Source organism: Drosophila virilis, chromosome 5 (genome assembly GCF_030788295.1).
Source record: "Drosophila virilis strain 15010-1051.87 chromosome 5, Dvir_AGI_RSII-ME, whole genome shotgun sequence".
NCBI classification, from domain to species: domain Eukaryota; kingdom Metazoa; phylum Arthropoda; class Insecta; order Diptera; family Drosophilidae; genus Drosophila; species Drosophila virilis.
The window spans coordinates 27,259,456-27,276,737 of NC_091547.1; the positions used below are offsets into that span (position 1 = coordinate 27,259,456).

A 17,282-nucleotide genomic window follows, 5' to 3' on the forward strand; every position below is an offset into this window, starting at 1 on the left:
CTGCGTCAGCACTGCGCCGAGGCCATACTCACTCGCGTCAGTCTGCAAGACGAATTTGGCGGAAATGTCCGGACAAGCCAACGTAGGGGCAGTCATCAAGATATCCTTCCATTGACGCAATGCCTCCTCCTCTTCCCATGCCCATTTCCGCTCCTTCTTTAGGAGCGCTGTGAGCGGCTATACCTGAGTCACGAAGGGAATGAAGCTCCCGCCTGTACCATGACGCCATCCCGAGGCGTTGCCGCAATTCATTACATTATCTGGACCGCAAATTACATGTCCCAGGTAGACCAACCTCTCTCAGAAGAAGCTGCACTTCTTCCTATTCAGCCTGAGATTGCCCGCCCCTAACCAGCGGAACACATCCCTCAAATTCTCTACATGCTGCTCTTTCGTTTCCTCTATAACCACGATGTCGTCTAGGTAGGCGAACGCATGAGGCTCCATGAGGCCAGAGTCCTATGACCGTGTCTAAGGCTCACTGGAAGGTCGCGCCGAGTGTAAGCCGAATGGCATCACCCGCCATTGGAAAAGACCTCTTCCAGGGACCGTGAAGGCCGTACATTCCCGTCTATCGGCTGACCGCCCACGGATGTGATTGATCCTGAGAGATGATAAGCATCTGGGATGGATTGCGCGTCTTCAGCCGAGTCCTGTACTCCGACTCCAAGAACTCCCTAAGTTCCGGATCCAGATCCGCAGGCCACTCTGCTTCTTCGAAGCTGCGGTCACCCTGCGCCTCGCCTATTCCGGACACCACTCCGATTCCAAATCGAGCTCTATGATCGCTTCCCTCTGACGATCGCGTCCGTGTGGACCCAAGCCATTGCTTCTTTTCCCCCCGCTATCTGGCATCTTTCTGCCGTGCCGCCTCCATGACCAGCGTAGATCTGCCTTTTCAGCTCTTCCGTTCCCGGCTTCGCTTCCATCTCGGTGTCCTCTCTCTTCTGTTCCCTAGTATGTGCTCCGCTTTCATAAACTGGGAGACCTTCCTTCGGCTCCATCTTGGTGTCCTCTCTCTTCTGTTGCCGAGCAGATGCTCCCCTTTCATAACCTGGGTGGCCTTCATTTGGCTCATCACTCGTATCTGTTTTCGTTAGTTGCCGAGCAGGCACGCCCGGTTATTGACGCGTGAGACCTTTTTTGGCTGTCCTCTTGTCTCAGGCCCCGCGACCGGTTCCGTCATTGTCTCTAGGACCAATGCTGCATTGCCGCAGCGTACTACAGTGCCCATTGCACCCAACAAATGCATCCCTAGGATAATATGGTCTAGCATGGAGGACATGATGAGTATCAACATACTGACCGCCATCCATACCTCGAGAGTTGACCCATTTGCTTCACCCCGAACCGTCCACTTGCGTACGTAGTCTTCGCTTAGCTTTTCCACCGTAGCGTAGATCCGGCCCGTTCCATCTTCAGTAGGTGCCCTTTTATCGAGTCCCGTGCTTACTGGCGCCGACCCGATCCTGGCCTGGGAGGCGTCGTTGCCCGTTTCCCGCCTGCGTTTGGCGACAACAATACTGTCTCCTCCTGTTCCAGCTCCCAAATTCCCAACAGAAAAAGACACGTGTTGGGACGCTTCCTAGAAAAATTACCCCTACTGAGCGCACCTACGACAGGCTCGTCGCGGATTATACCCGATTCGGACCTCTTGCCTCATCATTTTCTATCCACAACGTTCGCTCCGGTTCCGATTGGAGTAGATCGGAATGGATTGAAGTATCCCCTCGGGGGCTGTACCATCCTTGCCCACTCTGTGCCTCACGAACTCGCGACCATCTGACTCCTTGACCTGCTTTCCGAGTATCCCGCTCTCTGATACATCAGCGTCTCGTACTCCACAGCCAGCTAAATCAGCTCGGACACGGCTTAGAAATCTTGCCGGCGTACGTATTCGGGGGCGAGAGGCTTGGCCTTCGACTGAGACTCGCCCGAGCCCCGCGCAGTCGCTGTTTTTTTGGAAAGCTCCGTTTCTCCTATTTTCATGAGCCTCTCCCACACCCGTGACAGCTATGCTAGGGTTCAAACTCTTCATAATGCTTATAGTGCTTTGTCCGAGTTTGGTCAAAATATCTTGATAAACAAAGAGGTTTTTATTTCTTGATACATGAACTTAGTTTTCGACCGATCGTTCTTATGGCAGCTATATAATACAGATTTTCGAGCTTATTAGGACTTTGCATATATATGACAAGCATAGTAAAACTAATAAATTTCGAGTTTGGTCGAGATATCTTGAAGAACAAAATGTTTTTCATTCAACAACTTAATTTTCGACCGATCGTTTTAATGACAGCTATATGATATAGTGGTCTGATCTAGCTGGTTTTGACATATGTGCAACAGAGAGGTGGACTTCTGCAAAGTTTTATTAAGATAGCTTTAAAACTGAGAGACTACAACGGTCCTTCTTTCCCTGAATCTTTGGCTTAAGGGCTTACCCTGTACACTGGACTCGAAATCGCTCAGTAAGTGGCGGCTGCGCTGTCCTCGTCTGGAGTAACTTGGTCCACTTTCCGCAATTGACCATTGCAAATAGTATTTACCAATATTCGACTGTGAAAGTCTCCACTGATGCTGGTAGCGTGGACTTTGGAGCAGTCTATAGCAGGCTGTGAGAAACAAATAGCAGCAATACGCATGGCCTTCAATAAGCTAACAACTAGCTAGCGCATCGTCAAGCGAAGGTAATGGCCAGAGGGTCTTCCAGAAGAAACCCGTACGGCCGCAAAGGTACTCCGCCTTGCATACATTTCGCCACTACCTGTCACTGAAAGTTACCCTGGAGAGCAGGGACAGAGGGATCAGCGCAATACCGAGGCTAATCAACTCACGCACTGAGATCGCGTGTGTCTTCCAGAGAAAGACGAGTGATAGTATACACCTCAATTCTGAAATTGACACTGGACTGGATGTAGAGGACGCCATTGAACTGCTTAACGCAAAGATTCGGGCAGCAGCAGCCGAAGCCCACATTTCAAGTGCATTCATATGTAATATGATCACATATATATATATATATGTGTAGGTTTTCTACGCAAGCCGGCTGCGCACTACAATACATAAGTGCACATAAACATTCTCTCATTTCCATATATAAAAGTATATAACATAGCCGCTCCGCTGCTGGTGTCGCTGGTATCGCAGTTTACGTGGTCTTAGCTAAGTAGTACCTAAGTAAAAGATTGCAAAATTATTTATGAATAGAGAACAAATCTATAAGGGTCGGATTGGAGCAGAAGCTCCAATGGATAAAAATAAATTAATTTGGATTCTATTTTAAGCTAAGCAAGTCTGACAAGGGCTTAGCGATTACTGGATATCCCTCGCAAAAATTTTCTGAAATCTGAAGTCAAGCCAAGTGCTCATGCCAATTAATTGTTAGTCTGAACATAGCATATACTGAGCCTCACTCAGTTTGAGAGAGTCACTCAGTGAGACAGACTCACTCACTGAGAGAGACTCACTCACTTATTCAATCCCAACTAAGCACAGCACTCTCCTTATAGTCTCCTTTCCACCTCCATAACTCCAACCAAAAATATGAAAACTCACTTCAAATTCAGAGTCCATTACATGCAGCCGAATTATTTTTCTAATAAAGTGATATTACAAAAAAACCACTGGTTTCCTTCCATCATAACCTGGGGAGTATTTATTTGACGCCACAACCACAAACATTGGTCCTTCGAGCTTCGGATGTGTTTGCCGAGGTATCCAAATCACCGTCCATGCTGAGCAAGAGGCCAGCAACATTGCTAACAATGCCGCCGGAGATGCCCGTAGTGCCGGCAAAGCCGCTGCTGTCAATGTGCTCATCCTGGGCGGCCACATAATTGTCCTCAATGGTGTAGTCCAAATGATGCTGCAATTGTAGTTGCTGTTGCTGCTGGTGTTGCTGCTGCAATACCAGCTGCACATTCGGTTTTTTGTCGCTGGCCGCGGCAAAGTCCTCGTGGTGTTCGCTATAAACATTCTAATTGTTGCATTAGCATTATCAGCCGAATCATTTTCGGTCGGTGCATTCGAGTTGTTCGAAGCAGCTGCTAAGGAGCCAGCATTTGTTTGCGGCTGCTGCTGTTGATGCTGTTGTTGTTACTGCTGTTGTTTTTGTTGTGTTTGCAGCAGCTGCAATTAAAGCGTATTATTGCCATTTGTCTGCTGACGCTGGCGCTGCTCCTTTTGCTGCAGCTGGTGCAGTAGCAATTGTTGGTGATGCTGCTTGGCGGATACCACCGTTGTGCTTGTGGTTGCTGTCGATATCGTCGACTTGGTGGCCGTGTCATCCGTCTCAGTGCAGTTCAGTTGATGCGGCTTCTGTTGTTGCTGTTGTTGTTGTTGTTGTTGTTGTTGCTGTTGTTGTTGCTGCTGCTGCTGCCGCTGTTCCTGCTTTAAAGGAGCTGCCGAGTCGTGCGTCGCTGCCTCCGGACGCATCTGTTGCAGCTGCTTGTATTTGATGGCCGCCTCGGAGCTATAGAGGCCGCATAAGCGCAGCTGTTCGGCGCAGCGCAACAAAAGAACTAATCCAGCCTGGGTCATATTGAAATCACCCTTGTACATAAAATCGACCAGCGCCTGGATCTCTTACAGTTTGACCTCGCTGGGCAATATGATGACCGGATGCTTGCACGGATTCTCAGCCAATACGGCTTCAAAGTATGTAGCGCAGGCAGCCAGCACCATGCGATGGCAATGCCCCTGATGCCCCTCACAGGCCACTGTCACATCCACAAATCTCTGACCGGCCAACAGCTGTGGGAAGGCTGCACCAATGCTGCCAAATGGCTGTTTCATCGCACGCCAACACCAGGCGATGGCAATGCACCTCATGCCCCTCACAGGCTACTGTCACATCCACAAATCCCTGACCGGCCAACAGCTGTGGAAAGGCTGCACCAATGCTGCCCAAATGGCTGTTCCATCGCACGCAAAATGCCTGTGTGTTGGCGCTCATCCTGCTGTAGGCAACAACGCCTCGTCCACGTTCGATTCGTCACCAGTATCCACCTCCAGATCCAATGGAAGCTCCAAAGGAAGCTCAACGCTTGTCTTATTATTAAAAGAAAGCGAGTTTCCGGCCGTTTCCTTTGCACCTTCTTGCGACTGCCATAAACATTCGAGCGCTTAATCGAAACGAAACTTAACGCAAGAGTAAAGAGCATGAAGCGTGCATTCAGGAGCGAAAATTAAATAAAATAACTAAAATTGTACAATCGATATCAAGCAAAATTGATTTTTTCTTTTCTTTTTTTAAAGTTCTTGATTTTGCTGTACACGATGTATAAATTTTGCTTGTGATTTTAGTTTTTCGTTTTTGTTAAATGCGCCTTTGCTCCTTTTTGCAATTTGACAGCGCGTTGCGCAAAAGTGTTATTTTGTACAGACTCCTGTCTGTGCTAATTGTGTGTGTTTGGATATGAGTGTGAGTGTCTGTGTGTGATTTAACCTCTTAACAGACACATTTCTGTCCTGTTTCGGCCATTAGCGAGAGCTTCGATTGTCCATTGTTTACCGTAGATGCCACAAAGCTGGATGAACTGCATCGCGCAGAGCTTGGTGAAATGTTTGGTTCACTCTCTCGTTTCACGTGTGCATTTAAATGTAAGCGAAGCCAACCTCATGGTTAGATTATGTGCGCCTGCTACTGCTGTTCGCTTGAAGGCCGCCGCATCTCTACGCAGATGAAGGGGCACACACGAATCAACAACCGATTTCAGCTATTGCAGAACTCCGCATGGCACTCGACAGAGCCGGGTTCCCTCAAAGAAAGTGGATAACCAACACAAAGGAAGTGTTAAAAGGAATACCAAGGGACTTACTGTGTGCGGATTTCTTAGAAATTAAAGAGCCCAGCGTCGCTAAAACGCTAGGCATTCGATGGCAAGCCACAACAGTCCAGTTTTTCTTTGCTCCAAAAAAGGTACCTCAGCCTCCGCTCACTAAGCCTGAAGTACTATCGCAGATTGCGAAATTGTTCGATCCTGCTGGATGGCTAGCACCTAGGATAGTTCGAGCAAAGATGTTCATGCAAGAGATCTGGCTCCAACAACTGGGGTGGGATAATTCCCTGCCGGAAGATCTCGTTTAACGTTGGCATGATTTTCTAACCGACTGTCCGTCTCTCGAAGAGATCCGTATCCCAAGATGGGTCGATTTTCAGCAAAAGGCAAAAGTGCAGTTTCATGGCTTCCGCGACGCGTCCCAGCGCGCATATGGTGCTTCACTTTATTTGCGCGTAGAGATAAACGGATACATCTCCACTCATCTCAATGCAGAAAAAATGAGAGTCGCGCCAGTTAAGACGGTATTACTACCACGCTTAAAGCTGTGTGGCGCCGTTCTTCTTTCCGAGCTCACCACTGCTCTTATTCCTCAGCTCTCCATCCAGAGTAGAGAAAATTTCAATTGGACAGAATCCACAATTGTTTTCTGGTTCGATAAACCTCCATGCAAATGGTGTACCTTTGTAGCCAACCGGGTAGCCAAGATAACATCAACCAATGGCAAATGGTCCCATGTTCGGGGGGTTCTCCTCGGGACCTTTTGGGCAGCACTTTGTGATGGCATGGACCGGAATGGTTACAACTACTACTACTACCAAAACCAATGGCCAGTTCCTGTTACGGTGCTTGACACAGATATTGAACAACGCGCAGCGAAGTGCAATGTCTCACAGCTACCCTCCTATAACCTTCTGGAACGATTCTCTAGATTCGATAAGGCATTGCGAGTTATCGCATATGTTCGTCGCTTTATCCAGCGCTGTAGAAATCCAGCAGTCCACCTCCCCGCCGAGCTTCGTAATGAAAAACTTACGAGAGTTCAGTTCCTACTTATCGAGTATACTCAACGCCAAGCTTATCCTTAGCTTAGCTGTTTGCTCGATAAGAAGCGAATTCAAGGATCAAGCACCACTCGCAGTTTCAACCCTTTCATCGATCAAAGGGGTATTCTGCGATCCTGTGGACGGGTGAGAGCGTCAACCTCGTTAGGCTATGATGAGCGATACCCCATAATCATTCCGGCCAATTGTGATTTTTCACGCCTTCTGGTCCGATTTACCCACCTCATTTGTTTTCACGGAGGCAATCAGTTCGTAATGCGCCTCATAAGAGACTGGATCCCAAAGAGAGACTGGATCCCAAAGCTCAAGGTCCTGGTAAAATCTACCGTAAACTCAAGGTCTGTGTAATACACCGTCGACCACTCCAGACCCAACTTATGGGCGAGCTCCCAGGGGCGAGATCAACCTTTTTCCGACCCTTCACACACACGGGTGTAGACTTTGCCGGACCTTTGCATGCAAAATTACCATGGGTTATGTCTGTTCTTCGTTTGTTTCAGCACGGAAGCAATCCATTTATAAGCCACCACAGGCCTTACACCAGAGAGATTCCTGGCCGCATTTTCGCGAGACGTGGGCTTCCCCAACAGATGTCCTCAGATAATGGGAAAACATTTGTGGGAGCCTCATGGCTTCTTTCGAGAGATTTCTTGCAAGCGACCAAGGAGCTCATCTTATCCAAGCACAGCCATCAAAACTTGTGTGATTATGAAGGAAGATAACCTACCAATAAATGAATGGCGCCTTGGCCGAGTTCAGCTGGCTTGCCCAGGCACAGATGACAAGGCCCGCGTAATGGACATGCTTACCGCTCGTGGGGTCTCCGAGGGCCAATAGCCAAATTGGTCCTTCTTCCTACTGAGCATAATAACACCACCGACTAATCCTTAAAGCAACTAATCCCTCTTCCAAAAAAAAACCATCACATAATAACACCTCTCCTACATCTTATTCTCCAGTTCACTCCTGTGTAGAGAACCAGCATGGCACCGTCGACGAAGAAATCCAACCAACGCCAAGGAACGGACTCCTGTAGAAGCTGGGTGTGGAAAGGCATCCATGTGCTACGCAAGTGCCAGCGCAGTTCCAACCGACTGTCTCATCAGCACTTAGAGGAGTCATGTCGCAGTGGAGCCAAGTGCAAAATTTGCAAAAGGGATCGCCACATCTTACTCCACATGCGCGATCCTCAACCCTCTCGGTCAGCCAATAGGCCCTCAAGAAGAGCTTCTGGCTCCTCGCCCTCTAGCGGCACATCACCCCCAAGCCCGAGACGTTCTACTATACGGACGTCGCTTACGACCCATCTCCAGCACAAGGGGGTCAGGATACTGCCCACCGCCATAGTGCTCCTCGAAACCGGAAAAAAGACACTTGAGACTCGGGCCCTAATCGATCAATGTTGTTCAGTAAGCCGCATTAATGCAACCGTGGCAAAGGCCTATGGCCTTTCCGTCACATGCATTGGCGCAGAAGGAGTGTGCACAGCCGTGCTACGCACCAAGACAACTCAGATGTCTCGAGAGGTGGTCTTGATGGATGACCCGCAACTCAATTGCATCAATTGCTCCAGCCCGAGCTATCAGAGCGGACATGAAGCACCCGTTCAGCAATGTCGTTTTGGCGGACAACGACTCTTTCCGCCCATCTCCAGTACCTTTGGTACTCGGCGCCGACGTATACCCAGACATCATCCTACAAAATATCCTCCCGAGCCAAGGCGGTCTGCCGATGGCTCCAAATTCTAAGTTTGGATGGATACTCTCTGGCACATGTGTCATGCCAAGAAAACGTTGAACACCATTTTTATCGACGGGTATTGGGAAATTTGATACCGCCTGCGATTTCCCCTCACTTGGTTTAATAGTACCGTTTTCCAAAATGTACCTTCTTCTGTAAAACCTGACACTGGCTCCAATTTATACGCAAACCGTTTCTCGCTGCCACATCAAAAACTCTCTGCAACTTTTGTAAGCCTTCCTCAACAATAATGCTTGAAATGACAATATCATCCATGTTTACGATTCATTACCATTATCGTAAGTTCACACTCCAGATGAGTTTGAGATACCAAATGGTACAAAAAACGCATACTGCACTTTCTGCATTACAAAAGATGTATATTTCTGTGACTGTACCTCGATTGGTAGTTGAAAGTATCCATTCGTCAAATCCAATGTAGTAAAAATCAGTGCTCCCTGCAACTTGTCAATAACACTGTCCATTTGCCTAATCGAAAAGCTATCGCGCACTATCTTTTCATTCAACCTGCGAGAATGACAACATTGCCGCTTTTACCGTTTTTTTTTTTTTTTGCTACCAGAAAAATGGGTTAAGCATATTTGGATATCCGCAATCCGCAAGCCACTATTGATCTTAATCGTATGCATCTTTCTGCTCACTGAACGTTAAGCGCCTCGGATGCTGGTGAACTGGTATCTCATTCCGTTAAAACTATCTTCATTTCTACGGGACAAGTGACACTTTTCTTCAGACTATACCCATTTATCATCCTTCTCACTCTATTTGACTGTGACTGTGTCACCTGCCTCACTTTGCTCTTAGCTCAGCATACATTGGCTTTTGAATGCATTAATTAAATCGGCGCATGAGCCCTGAGCTTTCTGATTACCATAGCTTTAATTCCTGTATTCACTTTTGCTGACCAATCTGCGTACAAACTCTGTTCCATGCTTGGTCACTTTCATATCGATAGTTTCCAGAATCGTTCTGCCCAAAAGATCGTCAAATGCCATGCCTTCATAGGAAATGACATTTACAAATTTCTAAATGGTACTACTTCCGCCAATGCCTGTCAAAAATTCCAAATCCTTTGCTAAAACATTTCGGCGCAGAAAACACAAATCTGCTCCTGTATCCACAAGTCCTTTAAAAATTACATTTGAATGAGCAACACACTTCAGCTCTAGCCCGTGAGGGGTAAACAAGCTTGCTGGCGTTTTGCATTTTGCACTGAGCTGCTCTATGCACTGGTTGGTAAGGTGTAAACAAGCTTGCTGGCTTTATTTTTCTCTCATCCTGAACAATATTTATTCCTTTATCTTGCTTTAGATGCCCGTCCATTTTGCACTGTGCGGCTCTATGCACTGGTTGATTGCAACGAAAACACTTGAATTCAGTTTGCGTAAATTGATAGATTACCACACTTGAAAGATTTCCTTACTGGCTCCGACATTTTTCCTGCGACAGTCTCATTTTTGCCGATCTGCGAGTTATTTTTATCATCCAGCTTTAACGACCCTCGCATCTCTTGGTACCCTTCAATCTTCATCTGCCTCATATTTCTAGCTTATTAGACTAAAGCTCTAGTTGCTCTGGTATCCGGTATACCATCTATGAAATATTCAATTAATCATTCATCTTCCAAATCTATTGGCTTCGCTATCTCCATCTGTGCATGAAAATATTCATGCAGTGTTTCGCCCTTCTTCTGCTGACGCCTGCTAAGCCTACTCATCGTACAATGCAACTTTCAACGTACACCAATCGAGAATATCTCGTTGGCTGGGTACAAATAATTTCGCCACACCAACGACTAACTGCTCTGCATAAATGAACAACTGCAACTGGCTCCACTCTACCTCAAGTGCACGTTCCTCAAGTTCTTTAATCCACTGATTTATGACTTGGTTGTTCGACCCAGAGAATTGTGTCACACTACCCTCGACATCCTTCAACGTGAACCATGACCTCGACGGTTCTGACCCACATCATAAGGATTTCTACCCTGCGCGATACATTATTGCTTACCGTTGTAAATGAACCCTCATCTCCATCAGCACTGTTATCCTGATCATAATTAACCGGAAATCCATAGTGAGCAAGCAGACTACTTTGCAATTCCACTTTTCTACCAAAATCGCGTCTCTACTCATTTTACAACTATATTATTTAATGTAAATTAATTAAAAATAAGTATATGAGAATTAAATTAAATGCGTTTAAGCTTTTGTTCAAAACTTATTGCTGGTAACTTTAAAAATATCCTCAACATAAAATAAAAATGTTACTTAACAGTAGGTCAATAGCAAATACAAAATTAATTTTCGGTTGTCTCCTTAACTTTGTTTCGGCGATATCGCGAAACTCACGAATTATTTTCGTTTTGCTTTTGGTATTCGTTTTCTTTTATTGCTACTCACGAACACCAATACAAAATTCCGCTCTTCTCTTCTTACTTGACCCATAGATATTGACGACAGCTGCTTGTGTTGAATTCACTCGTTCATTTCGCAGCCACGAGTAACTTTTAGTTTCTGCTCTCGTCGTTTCTTCTTCTGAATCTTAGCACAACACCAGCGAACGCTCTTCTTTCGACTTCGATACACGCCTTTCCTTGCTCTACAGCACGAGCGCACCAGCCTATTGCTTACGTTGTTTGTATACCCACAAGTCGTCGTGACTCTTTCGTTAACAATATTCGCCTCACTTCGATAATTTGCTTCGTAGCCTTTTGAATCGATTTATCGTGCCTCATATAACATACAACGTAGGATAGTTGCAGAGTCGAGCTGATAGAAGTATAGACACCTTACGGAGCACGCGCTAGTTTTCCGGCTCAATCTCGTCGGCGATGGGGGGGTTCAGAAAAAAATTCCGAGATGTCAAATGCTCGTTTGCAAATTATTATTTATTAAAATTTCGCGTGTTGTTTTGGGGGAACAGGTCGCCTATCAATCGGTTGGAACGACATCATAGACAAAGAAAAGAAAAGAAAAAGAAAAGTAGGTCTGCACTTATTTATGAATGTATAGTGTAGTTGGAAGCAGCGTATGCCCACCCTACCATGATCGTCCAAAGGCCAAGACATGTTTGAGACGATCCCTTGTACATCCTTGATATTGTTTACATTGACTGAAGTCTGCTTTTCATAAATCCCGGAATGGGAAAGGGTCTTAGGTAGAATTTATGGTAACTTCTTTATTTATGTCAATTAGATCTTTCATTTAAGTTGTGTTTATTCCTTAACATTCCAAATGATATTACAACATATAATTTTACTTTAAAGTTGCTTCCCTACCACTAACCAAATTTTACATATCTTTTGCTTACTCTAGGCCAAAAACTAGTTGATTTATTTTATTACTATACCGAAGCGAAAAGTTGCTAAAAACAGTAAGGGTTAATATGTATATATTATATATGCAAATATGTCAAAAACAGAAATATGTATCGTTATAATAAAAGTAGGATTAAGCCATGCAGATTATATTATGCGACTAAAGGCCATTTTAGCTGTTTAATAAATTTACCGGACTGCGACTGATCAATGCAACAACAACTGTTTAAAATTGTCGTACGCATGCACATTTAGCTGTTGAAAACAAAACTTATTTTGGCTGGTGAAACGGCGAAGCAATACCCTTGGTAAACAGAACAATTGTAAATTATAATGGGGTGCTCCAGCTTACCATTAAAAAGATCCAGCGACGAAAGTACTTTCGGCGGTGTCCATACGAGTGGTATTTATGAATATGTTTAAAGGCAGGGTTTATTTTTCTGACGCATTGTTTTAGATGAATTAAAGTTTTAAAATTTTCATTTGCCGACAAAAATCACTTTGCTTTTCACTTATTGTTAACTCGGCAACTTTTCGCTTTAACACATTATACCCAACGCAAAAAAAAAAATACAATAAAAAAAATAAAAGGGAATATTATCAAAACCAAAACAAAAAAAAAAATATAACTTCTTAATCGCCAGGTTGGCCGCTCGGTAATTAACTATTATAACTTATTCAATTAAATTATTCGAGCATAGCAAACTTGGTAAATCAAAAATATTTTTCACTGTAAGTTATGGCTCGGACTATTACAAACGGCGGCACTTGCGTTTGCTAACTTATAACATTTTTGTCGTTTCGTTTTTTTTTTTTGTGTGCGTCGATCCGTGCTTGTTTAACACATGCCGAACACTACTGTGTCAGGTGGCGATGATCTGCCATGCTCCCTGTGTCCGTAATTCCGCTTCTGCTCGATTTTTTTCAGAGAGTGAAACTTAGCTTAGGAGTTTCTGTATAAGTGCCAATCTGTGTACACCAGAAAATGATAATTAGAAAAAAAGTACACAGCGCAAAAGCAATGAGCGGCTGGTCCGCAAGAGGAAAGAAATATTTACCCTTTTGGGATTGGCACCAAAATTAAAACATGGAAAGGTTGTTCCGTCCGACTGAGGGCTTTGTTTTTTTTAAAACTTCGGTCAGCTATGTACCAATTGCTAGCTGCCTGCATGGACTCAAGCCAATGGGAGTTCTGTGGACCAATGCCATTAAGCATGAATTTCTTTTCCGTAGTATTTAAACTTACAGCCTTGTATTTTTAAATTTAGCAAAAAAAATATAATACAAAAACGTGCTTGCAGATTAGGCTATGCTTTACGCAAAATTATTAAATGCGACTGCTCTGGTTGACAATCACTGGTAGAAAGGTCAAGTCTGGCTTGCGGAAGTGTCATCTAACCTCACCGTGACAAAAATTCGCAGACACGCATTTTTCTTGTAGATCGAACACAAGTGTGCAATTTCCAAGTGTAATCGATTAGTTTTATTATTCACCTAACATTTTAAATAAATATAACTATATATATATATTATTATATATATTATATTATTTTATATATATATATTTTATTTTTGTTGTCATTTTCTGCGTAGGTAGGCAAACTACAATAATTAACAAAAATACTACTAAAACTAAAGGAAATCTACTACTTATTAAGTGTCAAACCAATTGTTAGTCACAACTGCATTAACGAAAATTCCATTGCCTACTTTTGGGCACACAAAAAAAATAGTCAACTAATTTTTGTTAACAAGCGCCATTACACTCTTGATGTTGTTCTGCTTCTGCTGAATTTGGGAAATCTAGGCAACTTTTAATCCCTAGAATTTCACCAAGCTTTAATCTCTTTCTGTTTTACTTTTCAGCTTTGAAAATCGCAAAAGTTCACAGCAGAGCAAGTCTACTACAGCACCGGTATTAACCAATTCAAAAATCTCGGTTAAGCCCCCAAAAACGTGGTCTCCATTTTTTCCGTGGTGAATAACTTTGAGACGACGTTGTATTATTTTAATGTTTATTTATATTATTTTGATAATTATAGCTCATAATGCTATTAATACAATATGTAATTTATGGGTAATTTTATTAGACTTTAACGAGTCACCAATGCTTGCGTACCCTAAGAGATTTCCACATCGACTAACTCTCTGATCGGGTTTTCTATCAGAGCGAACGCTCTGACCGTTTGCTCTATCTTGTAACCGTCAGTCTCTCTATTGTTATCGTCGTTCGGCTACTTGCTCTTCTGGAACTTTCCCTACTCCTACAGATACATATATCAACGAAGGGAAGCAGTAACTTTAAATAAGCAATTTAAGATTTTACTAATCACACAGTTTTTATACCCTGAACCCATTAAAATTGGGTATAAGGGTATATTGTATTTGTGCGAAATCCAAATGTATGTAACATGCAGAAGGAAGCATCTCCGGCCCCATAAAGTATATATATTCTTGATCAGCATCAATAGACGAGTCGATCTAGTGATGTCCGTCTGTCTGTCCGTCCGTCCGTCCGTTCATCTGTATGTATGAACGTAAGGATCTCAGAACCTATAAGAGCTAGAGACTTAAAATTTTAGATGTAGGTGCTCCTAGTTCCCGCGCAGATCGAGTTTATTTCCAATAATCGATAACTTACTCCAACAGCTGTGGAAAGGCTGCACCAATGCTGCCAAATGGCTGTTCCATCGCACGCCAACACCAGGCGATGGCAATGCACCTGATGCCCCTCACAGGCTACTGTCACATCCACAAATCTCTGACCGGCCAACAGCTGTGGAAAGGGTGCACCAATGCTACCCAAATGGCTGTTCCATCGCACGCAAAACGCCTGTGTGGTGGCGCTCATCCTGTTGTAGGCAACAACCCCTCGTACACGTTCGATTCGTCACCAGTATCCACCCCCATTTCCAAAGGAAGCTCAACGCTTGTTTTATTATTGAAAGAAAGCGAGTTTCCGACCGTTTCCTTTGCACCTTCTTGCGACTGGCATCAACATGCGAGCGCTTAATCGAAACTAAACTTAACGCAAGAGTAAAGAGCATGAAGCGTGCATTCAGGAGCGAAAATTAAATAAAATAACTAAAATTGTACAATCGATATCAGGCAAAATTGATTTTTTCTTTTCTTTTTTTAAAGTTCTTGATTTTGCTGTACACGATGTATAAATTTTGCTTGTGATTTACTTTTTCGTTTTTGTTAAATGCGCCTTTGCTCCTTTTTGCAATTTGACAGCGCGTAGCGCAAAAGTGTTATTTTGTACAGACTCCTGTCTGTGCTAATTGTGTGTGTTTGGATATGAGTGTGAGTGTCTGTGTGTGATTTAACCTCTTAACAGACACATTTCTGTCCTGTTCCGGCCAATAGCGAGAGCTTCGATTGTCCATTGTTTACCGTAGATGCCACAAAGCTGGATGAACTACATCGCGCAGAGCTTGGTGAAATGTTTGGTTCACTCTCTCGTTTCACGTGTGCATTTAAATGTAAGCGAACCCAACCTCATGGTTAGATTATGTGCGCCTGCTACTGCTGCTCGCTCAGCTTGAAGGCCGCCGCATCTCTACGCAGATGAAGGGGCACACACGAAGCAACAAGCGATTTCAGCTATTGCAGAAATCCGCATGGCCCTCGACAGAGCCGGGTTCCCTCAGAGAAAGTGGATAACCAACACAAAGGAAGTGTTAAAAGGAATACCAAGGGACCACTTACTGTGTGCGGATTTCTTAGAAATCAAAGAGCCCAGCGTCGCTAAAACGCTAGGCATTCGATGGCAAGCCACAATAGACCAGTTTTTCTTTGCTCCGTCCAAAATAGCATCTCAGCCTCCGCTCACTAAGCCTGAAGTACTATCGCAGATTGCGAAATTGTTCGATCCTGTTGGATGGCTAGCACCTAGGATAGTTCGAGCAAAGATTTTCATGCAAGAGATCTGGCTCCAACAACTGGGATGGGATGATTCCCTGCCGGAAGATCTCGTTTAACGTTGGCATGACTTTCTAACCGACTATCCGTCTCTCGAAGAGATCCGTATCCCAAGATGGGTCGATTTTCAGCAAAAGGCAAAAGTGCAGTTTCATGGCTTCCGCGACGCGTCCCAGCGCGCATATGGCGCTGCACTTTATTTGCGCGTAGAGATAAACCGATAAACCGCATCTGCACTCATCTCAATGCTGAAAAAATGAGAGTCGCGCCAGTTAAGACGGTATTACTACCACGCTTAAAGCTGTGTGGCGCCGTCCTTCTTTCCGAGCTCACCACGGCTTTTATTCCTCACCTCTCCATCCAGAGTAGAGAAAATTTCAATTGGACAGAATCCTCTATTGTTTGCCTGGTAAGATAAGCCTCCATGCAAATGGTGTACCTTTGTAGCCAACCGGGTAGCCAAGATAACATCAACCAATGGCAAATGGTCCCATGTTCGGGGGGTTCTCCTCGGGACCTTTTGGGCAGCACTTTGTGATGGCATGGACCGGAATGGTTACAACTACTACTACTACCAAAACCAATGGCCAGTTCCTGTTACGGTGCTTGAGACAGATATTGAACAACGCGCAGCGAAGTGCAATGTCTCACAGCTACCCTCCTATAACCTTCTGGAACGATTCTCCAGATTCGACAAGGCATTGCGAGTTATCGCATATGTTTGTCGCTTTATCCAGCGCTGTAGAAATCCAGCAGTCCACCTCCCCGCCGAGCTTCGTAATGAAGAACTTACGATAGTTCAGTTCCTACTTATCGAGTATACCCAACGCCAAGCTTATCCTTAGCTTAGCTATTTGCTCGATAAGACGCGAATTCAAGGATCACGCAGCACTCGCAGTTTCAACCCTTTCATCGATCAAAGGGGTATTCTGCGATCCTGTGGAAGGGTGAGAGCGTCAACCTCGTTAGACTATGATGAGCGACACCCCATAATCATTCCGGCCAATTGTGATTTTTCACGCCTCCTGGTCCGATTTACCCACCTCATTTGTTTTCACGGAGGCAATCAGTTCGTAATGCGCCTCATAAGAGACTGTATCCCAAAGAGAGACTGGATCCCAAGGCTCAAGGTCCTGGTAAAATCTACCGTAAACTCAAGGTCTGTGTAATACACCGTCGACCACTCCAGACCCAACTTATGGGCGAGCTCCCAGGGGCGAGATCAACCTTTTTCCGACCCTTCACACACACGGGTGTAGACTTTGCCGGACCTTTCGATATTAACATTGGTCGAGCATGCAAAATTACCAAGGGTTATGTCTGTTCTTCGTTTGCTTCAGCACGGAAGCAATCCATTTAAAAGCCACCACAGGTCTTACGACAGAGAGATTCCTGGCCGCATTTTCGCGAGACGTGGGCTTCCCCAACAGA

At 44.7% G+C, this 17,282-nt stretch overlaps 1 long non-coding RNA gene and 1 pseudogene across 1 annotated transcript; both read right to left on the minus strand.

Annotated features, from left to right (window-relative positions):
- Positions 1 to 3,642: 3,642 nt before the first annotated feature.
- Positions 3,643 to 14,931, minus strand: LOC116650004 (protein bric-a-brac 1-like; annotated as a pseudogene).
- On the minus strand, positions 12,678 to 13,320 carry LOC116650923 (uncharacterized). The gene is made up of 3 exons (XR_004303987.2): positions 13,174 to 13,320; positions 12,986 to 13,119; positions 12,678 to 12,896 (listed from the first exon to the last, which is right to left on the minus strand). It is a non-coding gene; the product is annotated as an uncharacterized lncRNA (long non-coding RNA).
- Positions 14,932 to 17,282: the final 2,351 nt, after the last annotated feature.